The sequence below is a fragment of the Gossypium hirsutum genome, chromosome D07 (genome assembly GCF_007990345.1).
Source record: "Gossypium hirsutum isolate 1008001.06 chromosome D07, Gossypium_hirsutum_v2.1, whole genome shotgun sequence".
NCBI classification, from domain to species: domain Eukaryota; kingdom Viridiplantae; phylum Streptophyta; class Magnoliopsida; order Malvales; family Malvaceae; genus Gossypium; species Gossypium hirsutum.
In genome coordinates, this window is record NC_053443.1 from 53,805,189 (window position 1) to 53,817,420 (window position 12,232).

The 12,232-nt window shown below is 28.1% G+C and overlaps 1 non-coding gene across 1 annotated transcript; it reads right to left on the reverse strand.

Moving 5' to 3' along the window:
* Positions 1-6,676: 6,676 nt before the first annotated feature.
* On the reverse strand, positions 6,677-6,749 carry TRNAK-UUU (transfer RNA lysine (anticodon UUU)). The gene has a single exon. It is a non-coding gene; the product is annotated as a tRNA-Lys (tRNA).
* Positions 6,750-12,232: the final 5,483 nt, after the last annotated feature.

Consider the following 12,232-nt stretch of genomic DNA (forward strand, 5'->3'; position numbering starts at 1 on the left):
TGAAGAATATGAAAGAGACTAAAAGATTTGTGTGCTTCTTTTAATCAACATTCTCGAAGTTCATGTTCAGGAATTAGTGTTCGGAATAAAAAAGGATTGGTGATGGCATCGTGTTCTTACCCATAGGAGAATATTTTAGACCCGATTATGGCTGAGGTAAGGGCGTGTTTGTAGGATGTTACTATGGCAAAGGAAATGGTTTTCGAGATATATGTGTTAAAGGAGACGCCCTAACTGTAATCAGAAAACTAAACTCCGCAGAAGAAGATAGATCATGTATTAGCAGTCTGATTTAAGAAATCGATGGGAGAGCACCCAAATTTAAAAGAATGTGGTTTAGATTTATACCAAGGGAAGCCAATAAAACGGCACATGGTATGGCGCTGGAAGGATGGAGTTATGATAACCCCCAATATTGGATGAAAGAAGTACCGAATGTGGTGGAAGAACTGGTGAACTACAATAGGAGTGGCAAATATGATACAGATAATTGGATTAGTTGAGTCCAGACTTTGTGACGCTAGGTCTGTCCGATGAACTCGAGGATTTTGACAAAGACTGGAGCTTGAAAGGTCAGAAATTGGTTGTTCATGGGTAATCGGTCTCTTGAGTTGCTGATGCACAAAAGATGTTGCTTAAACTACTAAAGAGGAATGGAATTCCAGGCCTGGTTTTTTTCTTTGTTAAGTTTGAATTTGTTTGTTTTCATTTTCAAGTTTCTGTCTATTCTGTGTGCTTTCCATTACTTTTTGTTTTGTTTTTGTGAGTTTCAAAGCACCGTTTTGGTGATCAATTAGGGAGGGACATTTGTAGGGTCATTAGTCTTTAAGGCCTATAACTAATTGGCTTTCTTTTCCCATTAATAGCATCAGCTGGCATTTTCAAAAAAAAAGATTAATAATGAAATATGTTGGGACAATTGTTTTTGATATGGCTGTCAAAGTGTCAATGGTATTGACCATTACAGCTAACATTATGATAAACCTTGTTGCTTATGATATTTATAATTGGCAATTTATAAAAGAAAGATTTTGGGCTTGATAGTGCAAGCCGTGAAGTTGATCTGACTACCTAGTTCCGCAAAACATCAACTACAGGAAACATGAAATGAAATAGAGTAAGCATATATAGCTTAGTAAGTTCATAGTTAAATCTTAAATCAACTTACCTCAATCATGTAATTGAAATTTAAACAAGTAATATAAAAATATCAACATGACATTTAATATACGAGAAACATGTAAGATTTACACGAGTTCAAATCACAAGATAATTACATGTGCTTCATGAATTAAATCCAAATCATTCATATGCATTCATAGATCTTAACAAGTCATTTGATGATCAATCACAAGTTTTACTAGCCCAATGAAACTATAGCAAATTAATTAGGATACTCGAGTAACTTCACCACACCACACCAGGTAGCATCGTAATGTTATACAGAGGCATCGTAGTGCAAACAGAGGCATAATTGTGCAGTCAGAGGCATTAAAGTGCAAACAGAGACACTAAAGTGTGAACAGAGGCACCAAAGTGCAAACCCGTACAAGTGCGCATTTTAACCCTATTGGCATGCCAATTGTATCCTAATTGTTTACTACATTCAATCGGACATTTAAACAGGATTCGTAACTTTCATAAATCTGAGGCACTTCCATGATATCCGTACATGTGCTGTAAACAAGTTATGTTCATTTTGAAATCATATAAATCGTGTTTCACAAATATTCAACAATTTCCAAATAAGTACTTTCTCACCTTATACTTAATTGTAAACAATTTATAACTTCAATCTAGTATCAAAGATTCATTCACAATTCAATTAAAACCAATTCATAATGGCACAAGTTGTATATATTCATCTATACTATGAACTTACCTATTATATTTGGCTAACGAGTTGATTCGTATGGACTATTCTGTAATTTTCCCTTTTCCCAAATTTTCCTCCGTACGTTTCAATCCTTGGTCTATATAATAGTTAAATTCAATTTATCAATCTCATTTGCATTTCCATTAACTTCATTTTACAACATTTCCATAAACTTTTACATTTTTTCAATTTAGTCCCTAAAACCTAAACTATTATAACTTTTACATTTAAACCCCCAAACTTAAAATCGATCACATTTCCATCCCCAATCCATCTTCAAATACTAAAATTTTGAGAAATATCATGTTAAGAATAACATATTTGCATATTAGTCCCTAAGCTCAAAACTAACAAAAATTCCTTTATAAATAGTCTTATTTAACAACCAAACTCATAAATCTATCATTTAACCTCGTGAACAACTAAAAATTATTTATGGAAAGTTCCAAAACCTTTAAGAATTTTATAAATAGTCCCTAGGTTAGCTAAATTAAGCTATAACGATCTAAAAATATAAAAAGTACGAAAAATGGGCTTGATTTGGACTTACATGCAAGATAATTAAGCTTGGTTGATCCTCAACCCTTCAAAAATGATGATTTCAGTTGTAAAAAGCAAAATGAGGAAGAAGATGTTTATGTTTCTTATGTTTTAACTATTGTTTAATATTTAATTAATTTACATCAAATTTTATCTAAAATAATGACATAAATCGTCCACCAACATTAAAAAGGGTCTAATTACCACTTAGATCCTTAAAAAACATTAATAATGCATCTTAGCTAATAAAAATCAATAGTGACTAAGTTTTATGTCTTTTACGATTTAGTCCTTTTTCCTTAATTAACTAATCAATTATAATTTTATAATAGACTCGTAAATATTATAAAATAATATTTACTAACTCGATCATCAAAAATCGAGGTTTCAAAACCACCGATTCTGGTACCACTGAAAAACGAGATGTTACACACCACTCTTTCATATACACTCTTTGTAGGAATCGTTTTTGTCTTTTGTTTCCAGACCTTGAAAGTTTCACTATAGTTTTCACCGATTTGCAAATAGAATCCACACTATAGCAAATTGAGGTCGAGATTACTGGTGAAGATCGAGTGGTTGAAAGCTAGGAACGACAACGTCCACCTAATCCGAAAACACAAGTTTAATTCGTGTAATAGGTTTATTTCTATAAACATCACAATTATAGGTTTTAAAGAAAAAAATTTAAACTCCCGTTGTGCATAGTTTCATTGTTTTCAAACTAATTTTTGCATCAGTTTGGTATTTTGATAGTGGTTGCTCTCGTCACATAACAAGTAACCAATCATTCTTGCTTGATTTTGAAGAACATCATGCTGATCAAGTCACTTTTGGTGATGGGAAGAAAGGTCATATCCTTGGGAAAGGAACTTTCAATGTTCCTGGATTGCCAAATTTAAAGAATGTGGTTCTTGTTGATGCCCTGAAAACAAATTCGGCGAGTATAAGTCAATTATGTGATCAAGGCATGCTTGTTAACTTTAACAAATACAAACGCATGGTTTCATCAAAGTCAAAAGAGAAGATCATGATAGGTGCTCACACTTTTGGCAACTACTATAAAGTAGTTCAATCCATCACATGTAGCAAAGCTTGTGTGTTTAAATTGGAGGTCTGGCATGAGAAACTTGGTCATATTCTTTACAAAGGATTTCAACGACAGGTTGAATATGATGTTGCTAGGGTAATTGCAAAGCTGAATGGTGTCATTCCTAAAGCCTGTGGTGGATGCTTAAAAAGGAAGCGACACAAGGAGAGTCATCAACAGTAACCGATCCAAACCATTGCACCTCTTGTGCTACTCCGCACGGAATTCATTAGACCTATGCAAATCAAGAGTATTGGTAGAAAACTAGTATCTTTCAAGAGAAAAATATTGAAATTTAATTTTTATTATTTTAAAATCTATCGAATTATACTTACTTTTTTTTTTCTTTTATGTTAAATACATTTAACAATTTTGTGTATTAAAAATTTTAATAATTAATAAAAAATAAAATATTTTAAAAAGATGTAAAATTTATATGATAAATAATATTAACCGTGGATTTGTCACTTTTCTTTTCCTGGACAACAATCAAATTTATTAAAAAGAAAAGCAAAGATTTAACTGTCAATTGGTCGCTTATAGCTTTTGATAAAAATGAATTGCTATATCATATTCAAATAATATTATAATTATTATCAAAAATAAAATTATAAATTTAAATTATTCAATACATTGTAATATAGGTTAAAGAGTTCATAAAAAAAACTATTAATTTTCAAATTTAATATGAAAACATTATCATTTAATAAAATTTAAACAATTATCGATAAAAATTAAATTAAATAATTGTGGAGGTATGCCTCTTATTTTTCGGTTTTTCTTCTCTCAGTTAAACTATGTTTTTAGTTTTATACTTAAACTCTGATTAGTGTAGGTTATTTTATTATTATTTGGCCTATAAATTTAGCCTATAAATAGGTCATTTTTCACCCTAGAAAAATAACCCATTACACATTTAGCTATTTATGTTTATATTTTGAGGGTTCTTATTTCGGGTTTCGGGGTTTAGTTTTATCTCCATCTTTTGTACTTTTCGTTTTTGCTGTTTTAGTGAAATTATCTTTACCCGTTATTTTTTATCCTCTTCGGAGGGATTTTTTCACGTAAAATATTTATGGTCTATCTTTTCAATTTCTTCATTATTTTAGTTGTTCGTTACTTAATCGCGTTTATCTCCAACAATAATAAATAAAAGTTCATCTTACTAAAAACAATTGAAATAAAATTATATTAAGATAAATTAAAACATTCAATTTCCTCAAAACAATAAAAAAAACAAATTTTAATTTAAAAAATGTTAATAATATTAAAAAAATATTGATCTTCTTCTTCACTCTAACATCTTATTTTTTTTAATAATATTACAAAAATTAATTGTATTTTGATTTCCTTCCTTCATTCAACTTCATAAGAAAGAAATAATACTAATATTACAAAATATAAAATAATAATATAATCAAATTTGAACATTTTTGGTGAAAACAAAACCTATTAAATGACTCAAAGCTATTTTTCTTGATTCTTTAAATGCTACTTGAATAAAAATATTATGCTACTAAGGTGATTTAATATTATCAATATTATAGCTATAATGGTAATAAATTTAAATTTAAAGTGATAATAATTGTTATACAAAAAATGAGTTTTTAATAAAATAAATATAAATAAAATTAGTTTATGTTTTTATATAAAGACACTAATAATAAAATAAAAATATATTTATTGTTATTTTATATTAATAAAATATATTATATCATCATAGATGTTGTTGGTTATTGATCATTGATATATAAAAGTATATTAGTTTTAGAGCCCAATCTTTTTTTCCTGTTAGAGTTTAGTTTAGTTTCCATTTTCATCATTATGTTTTTATGTAAAAGATATTACAAATAATTATATGATAATATTTAAGTATTTATGTAATTAAAAATAATTCTTGCAATTTAAAAATGGTTATGATTGTGTTGATTAATTTTCTATACGTCTCATTAAAGGGAACATTCAGATATTTATACATATTATTATTTTTCACGATTTGACTTCACTGTTAACGGACTTGACCCTACTCTTTATAAGACTGACATTCTGAGCAGGCCTCCAGCATGTTGAACACGTGTACTGCTTTGGGTTGCCTGCTAGACCTCACGGCCCCCCCTACACGCGAACTCCTTGGGTATATGCGAGTTGGGATCACAAACTCCCCTCGGCTTGTGCAAGCTAATATCGCAAGCTCCCCTAGCTATCCTTTCATTGCACGGCTCGCGCATATCCATCTAGTGGTTCTTGGTCGGGTCGTAGGTAGACGACCTAGATCTCATCCGAGTTTCGAGTTGGTGATCATTGGTGGATAACATATTACAAGATAAACAATAAATATATTGTAAGGTTGTTGTAATTTTTTTTACAAAAGAAATTGTAATTTATGAATAAAAGTTGAAAGTCGTCATAAGTTAATTAATTAAAAAGGTGGAAATAAAGAACAAAAAGTGGCAGACATGTAAGCATTTGAAAATGCATGAGGAGGCTGAATGAGAGGTTTTACTGTATTTTATGTGAGGGAAAGAAGAACATGGTGGGGCAAGGCTTGCTTATGGTTTGATAAACATCAAAGCTTTAGGATTAGACTCTTTAACCACCTCATAATTATGCTTGGTTTGAGATAAGCAGCATCCACATGCATGGTTTGCTTTTCTTAATTTTTTATTTTAGGACCACTTTGTTTTGGTTTATCACTCCAAGATAGGTGTCCTTTTAATATTGAATCTTTTGTACACTTAATCAGATTAGTGTATACATTCCAAATCCTAAAGGCAACATAAAGCACCTAACTTGCATGAATCATTGACTGGATTCAGCTTTTCAAAATTCTAACGACTACATGAAAAAAGCAGTGAATGGAACTCAAGATTCATTTTAACTGGTTTATAAAATTTGGGGTTTGAAATTCTTATGTTTAGATGAATGCAGTCGTAAGTGACATCGAATATAGAAGGTTACCACCCTAAACGATACACTAAATTCGTCAAAGGCTGTGGCCTACTTTGTGTTTATACATATATAGCATATAGCTTTGAAAATTTCTGGAGAAATGCCAAATTGCCAATTAAACCAATAGGTTCTGAAAATAATAGTGATAAAATCAGAAGAATTGGGAGCATAAAAACATTGTTTAGAAACCATCACCGCTCTGCGAAATCTACATTGAATAACGCCGTCTGTGGGAATCGAACCCACGACCACATGGTTAAAAGCCATGCGCTCTACCGGCTGAGCTAAGACGGCTTGTTGTCAACTTAACGCAAAGTAAATTAGGTGTTTTGATTGATATGACATTTTTATGTTTACTTAAAGCTGGGGGCTGGCGGTGGATCACTCTCAAATAATTTTTTTATCTATTTATAATTTATAAAATTTTAAATTAGTAATTATAAAATTGTACTAAATCTCTTAAAAATAATAAAATTTTAATTTAATCCTTTAAAAATTATAAATATATAAGTTATTAAAATGATGAAATTATATTTTTACTATCATAAAAATATATATAATTTATTTAAAAAAATTATATAATTGATGTATTGTTTCTATTAAAAAATTAAAATAATTTCATAAAGAAATTGACGGGAAAAAAATTGAAAAGCTCCTACTAATATTTTTGAATAATAATTATTTTTTATATAAAAAAATTGGATCTCTCTTTATTCACTAAAACCTCAAAATACCTAATTCTTTTATTTCCTTTCCACACTTATCTTCTTCTTCTTCTTCTTTTCAAATCTCTTATTCTCTCTCACTCTCTCCTGAATTTTTACAAAATAGATGTTAAAAGTTTCAATATTTTCAAACGGGTCTCCCTAATTTGGTAATAATTTTTTTCAACTATTATTGATTAATCTTTAGAAAATTAGACATTTAGCTTTTCTTGTGATAGATTAGGGTTTTTATGCAAGATTTAATTATTTATTTATTGAATGGTTCGGGGGTGTTATTGTATGATATTCCTAATATCGTGATCGAGTAATAATTTTTAGAGATTGATTAATACAAATCATTGAAGAAATTAGGTTTGATTGTACTTATAATCTTGAATTTCTTGAATATCGATTAGAAATTTAACATTTTTATTTAGAAATTATTTTTACAAGTGTGATTATTATGAATCTTGTGTTTTAAAAATAGATATATTATATTCTCATGGCACAAAAAAAGATATTATTATATTTGAATGTTCTTTTATTTTATTAATAGGGTGAATTTTGTGTTAATTGTGAATTTGTTTAATTTTACATTTAATTTGTTAAATATAATCTGATGGATGTGATTTAGTTCGTTATTGGTTTGATGAAATTTAATTACTAATATTATTTGCTAGTTATGAATTTTCATCAGATCAACTCCAAAACTTGAATTAAATATAAAAAAGTTGATATTGTTACCTTTAGGTACCAAAATGTATAACTTTTGTCAAACATATGTATTATATTGGATTAAAAAATAACACAAATACCATATTAGAAGTGTTGAACTCAAGTACCAAATTATGTGTTGAGAGGAGTTAGGTCTCAGACCCCAAATAGAAGGTATTGTCTCACTCGAGAGTTGTCTCTCGTACTTCGAGGATAGGCCGAAAGGTTCACGGAGTTTAGAGAACACCTTGATTGATGTCAATAAGATCTACACCTACGAGGAATCGAACCATCAATCAAAACTTAATGCCTTACCTTAGCATACTTAGTCCACTTGAATTATAACATTGAATTGTCGATAAGATTTATATTGATACTTTAATCGGTTTTCAGTTCAACCAACCTAACTAGTAACATTGAATTGTAATGTCATATTTTAATTATATTAATAAAAAATAATTTAAATTTTGAAAAAAAAATCTCATCCGAAAATTAAGTTTTAAAATTTATAAATAAAAATATAAATATAAATATAATCCAAATATTATAAATATAAGGTGCAAATTATTCATTATCTTAATCTTTAAATAGTTAGTCAATGGTTCTACAAATAGGCCCAATGGGTCTAAATGAAACAGGTTAACCCAAGCATAGATAACTTGGTGGTTGGAAAGTTCATTTTCCGCAAACTTTTGTCTTTTCTTTTATAGTAGATATTTCTACCTTACTCATGGGTTGGGTTATTCGCTAGGCTCAAACACTTATCTGAAAAAAAGAATATTTGTACAAAAGTATGAGTCCCCAAAATGGGTTTAGATAAAATTTAAGACCTGTTTTTTTATATAAGCTATGTCCTGAGCAAGGATTTTTTGCCTGAGCTAGCCGAAATATATTATGTTATAAAAAATAATTATATTAATTATATATGTTAAATAATTATTATATATATCTTTATATATATATTAAATCACTAATCCAGTAATAATTAAACTCATTACCTAAAACTTAAAAAAAAAACCTACCGAACCAAATAACCCAACTCAAAATATAAAATTTTAAAAATTATATTTAATATAATAAAATATTTATTATATTTATTTGAGTTTTTTAATATAAATACTTTTTAATGTGTTTAAAAAAATTATTTTAATATTTTTTAGTACATTTAGTGTATTATATTTTTTATAAAATAAAATTTTAAATAAAAATTAATTAAAAAAAGACAAATATACCCAAAAATACATTTCTTAAATTGAGCGGAATTTAGATAAAAAAATAAACCTATTTTTACCTGAATCAATCTGAATTTTAAAAAATTAGTGTAAGTACCTTACATGCATCCTAAGTGCAACCTAATGCCACCCAAGCATGAAACAGTGGTGGCGATAAGATTAGATATTGTAGCGATACTGTAACGTGAAACAAAAAATAAGCTAAACGTATCGTATCGTACCGGACCCAATCGCCCACCCAAAACCGGCTAACATAATTTCCAATCTCTGATATGCATCGTTTCGAGGAACATAAAACAAGACGAAACAATGCTCTTTGGAAACCTAAAAAGGAAAAAAGGCTTAATTCAAGTCACGTCCTCATGATGTCATCATTGTTTGGGTGATATTATAAATGAGTTCAACGTCCCATCTATGGAATTTGAAACTAAAATTAAAGACTAAATTACCAAATAAAACCCATTTTTTTAAATTATGAAAATAGGTCAATTTTTTTTAAGATGATGGAAATGAGATGATTTTGTTAAAACGTGTCTAGTTGGTGTCGTTTTCAGGAAAAAAATTAGAAAAATGTTTCCAGTTGGAAGTGACCGTTGGGGGGAAGAGAAAAAACGCGCTGACCTGGATGCGTTTTTACTTAACGCGCTGAGCTAAAAGTGCTTTATCGGTTAGATGGGAAAAATACTTCCAGCTGGAAGCATTTTTCTGGTAGGGTTTTTTACAAAAATATTTAAAAAAAAATAAAAATTTATCAAAATATTACAACTTTTTTTTATTTACGAAAATATTGCAACTTTTTTTTATTTACCAAAATATATAAACTTTTTTTTATTTACCAAAATATATCAAAAAAAAAACAAAACCTGCAAAAAAAAATCTGACAATGTACTGGTTACCCCAATGGTATTATTGGCGGCACCAAAGGTGCCAAATAAATTGGTGGCACCATTGTTGCCAAAGTCATTGGTGGCACCATGGTGCCAAAGGGAAAAAAAATGTGTAATTGCTTGTTAAGTCTTCCTTATTTATTATTTTCTTTTTATTCCCCTTCAACTCATTTTTTTATTTAATAACTCTATTTTAATTTAATAAACTATTCTCATTTAATAAATCTATTTTAATTTAATAAACTATTAAGTAATACTTAATTTTTTTAAATTAAAATAGAGTTATTAAATGAGAGAATTCTAATTAAGTGACCATCTGCAGTTTCAAGGACCTGACATGCAAATTTACCATTTTGAATTTTGAAAGTGAATTGCTGCTGCTTGCGCACTAAAATTAAAATGTGACTAATTGCCTTCTAAGCCCTCCTTATTTATTATTTTCTTTTTATTCTCCTTCAACTCAATTTTTTATTTAATAACTCTATTTTAATTTAATTTAAGTAATACCAAAATATTACAACTTTTACAACTATTTTAATTAAGTATTACTTAATTTTAATTAAATTAAAATAGAGTTATTAAAATTAAGTAATACTTAATAGATATAAAGGGTCAAAATCATGAAAAAGGGGGGAATGAATAAATGATATTGGGACAAACGGCAGGGCTAGAATCTCCATGAAAATTGACAACTAACTACTCCACCTCGTACCATGCTCTTCCGTTTTCTGTTTTTATCTCTTTATTTATATTGTTGGTATAAAGAGGTGGCAGCAGTGGTTCTCATATGGTGGAAGTGTGAAGAGCTATAGGTTAGTTGTGGCGGAAGCGATTGACAGCATGTGTGAAGGAAAACGGTGCAGTATCTCAATACTACAGCCTCTTCATGTGGCTCTCGTGAAGCCACTTATCCCACTCTTTGCCCGCTCATGTTAGGTTAAAAGTAGGAAGGAGTGTGCGAGTAAAACAAATTTGAATTAATTCAATTCACCGGTTTTATTTTGTCATCTTAATTTAATTTAAATTTTTTTAATCGAGTGAAATTATTCATGTTAAATTAAAAAATTAAACATGTCAAATTAAAATCTTGTTACAGACTAACTAATTTTATGTTAGAGCACATAAATTTGAAATCATATATATTTGAAAACTTTTTTAAAGCAAAATAATAAAAACTAAGATACTTTACTATGATAAATTTAAATTATTAATTAACTTATTTAAGTTCTCAAATTTATTATGTTAGAAATTTTTAAATTTTTTTAACTTTCTTTATATATTATTTAGAATTTTTTAAAATTATTATAATTGTTTAAAAGATATATAATTTTTTGAATTTTCAAAATATTTTGAATTTTTGAAAATTAATTTATTTATTTTTTTGTAATTTTTGTTAAGAGAGACTAATTTGCTCATTTCTAAAATTGACAGTGACCAAAAAGGTATTTAATCAATCTGTTATTCGAATTGTAAAATTTAACCTAATATTTTAAATTTTTGAAAAAAAATTTAATTTTTTCGAATCAAATTGAGTTTTCCTCATTCCTAATCAAAAGTTTTGTCTTCCTAGACTGTTTTAAACAACCCTTGATTAGAGGTGATAAAAAAAATCTGAAACTGTTTCAATTCAACTCAAAGTTTGATTTTTTAATCCGCATAATAACTTATTTAACCCTCCAGCTTTATAAAAAAATCATTTTAGCCTTTCATTTATTTCTTTCACCTCTTTTAGTTTTGAACTTATGTTGTTTGTCAAATCTCCAAAATGAATGGAAAAATTAATGTTTATAACATTTGTTGATGTCCACATATACATCGATTGCGATGTCATATAAGATATTAATTCATTTTTAAAAATTTTAAAAATCCAAATTTTTTATGAAATTTATTTTTTAAAATAAAATTTGTTAAATTATTTAAAGAGTACTAAAAATATAAGTTTTTTTAAAAAATAATTAATTGCTAATGTGCATACATGTGGACTGACATGTTAGTAAAATTAACAAACTTTAATTTTTCTATCTATTTTTAGGTGATTTGACAAACAATGTGCAAATTTAAGGATTAAAATAGACGAAAGGTTAAATGCAAGACTAAAATTTTTTTATATATATATAAAATTGGAAGGTTAAATAAGTCATTATATCTTTTTAAGGTTGTGTTCTCCAATGCTTCCCAGATGAACTTTTCATTAAAAAGTGTTTTTCCCTAAAAAGCAATAAAGAACAGAGGTCAGTGTA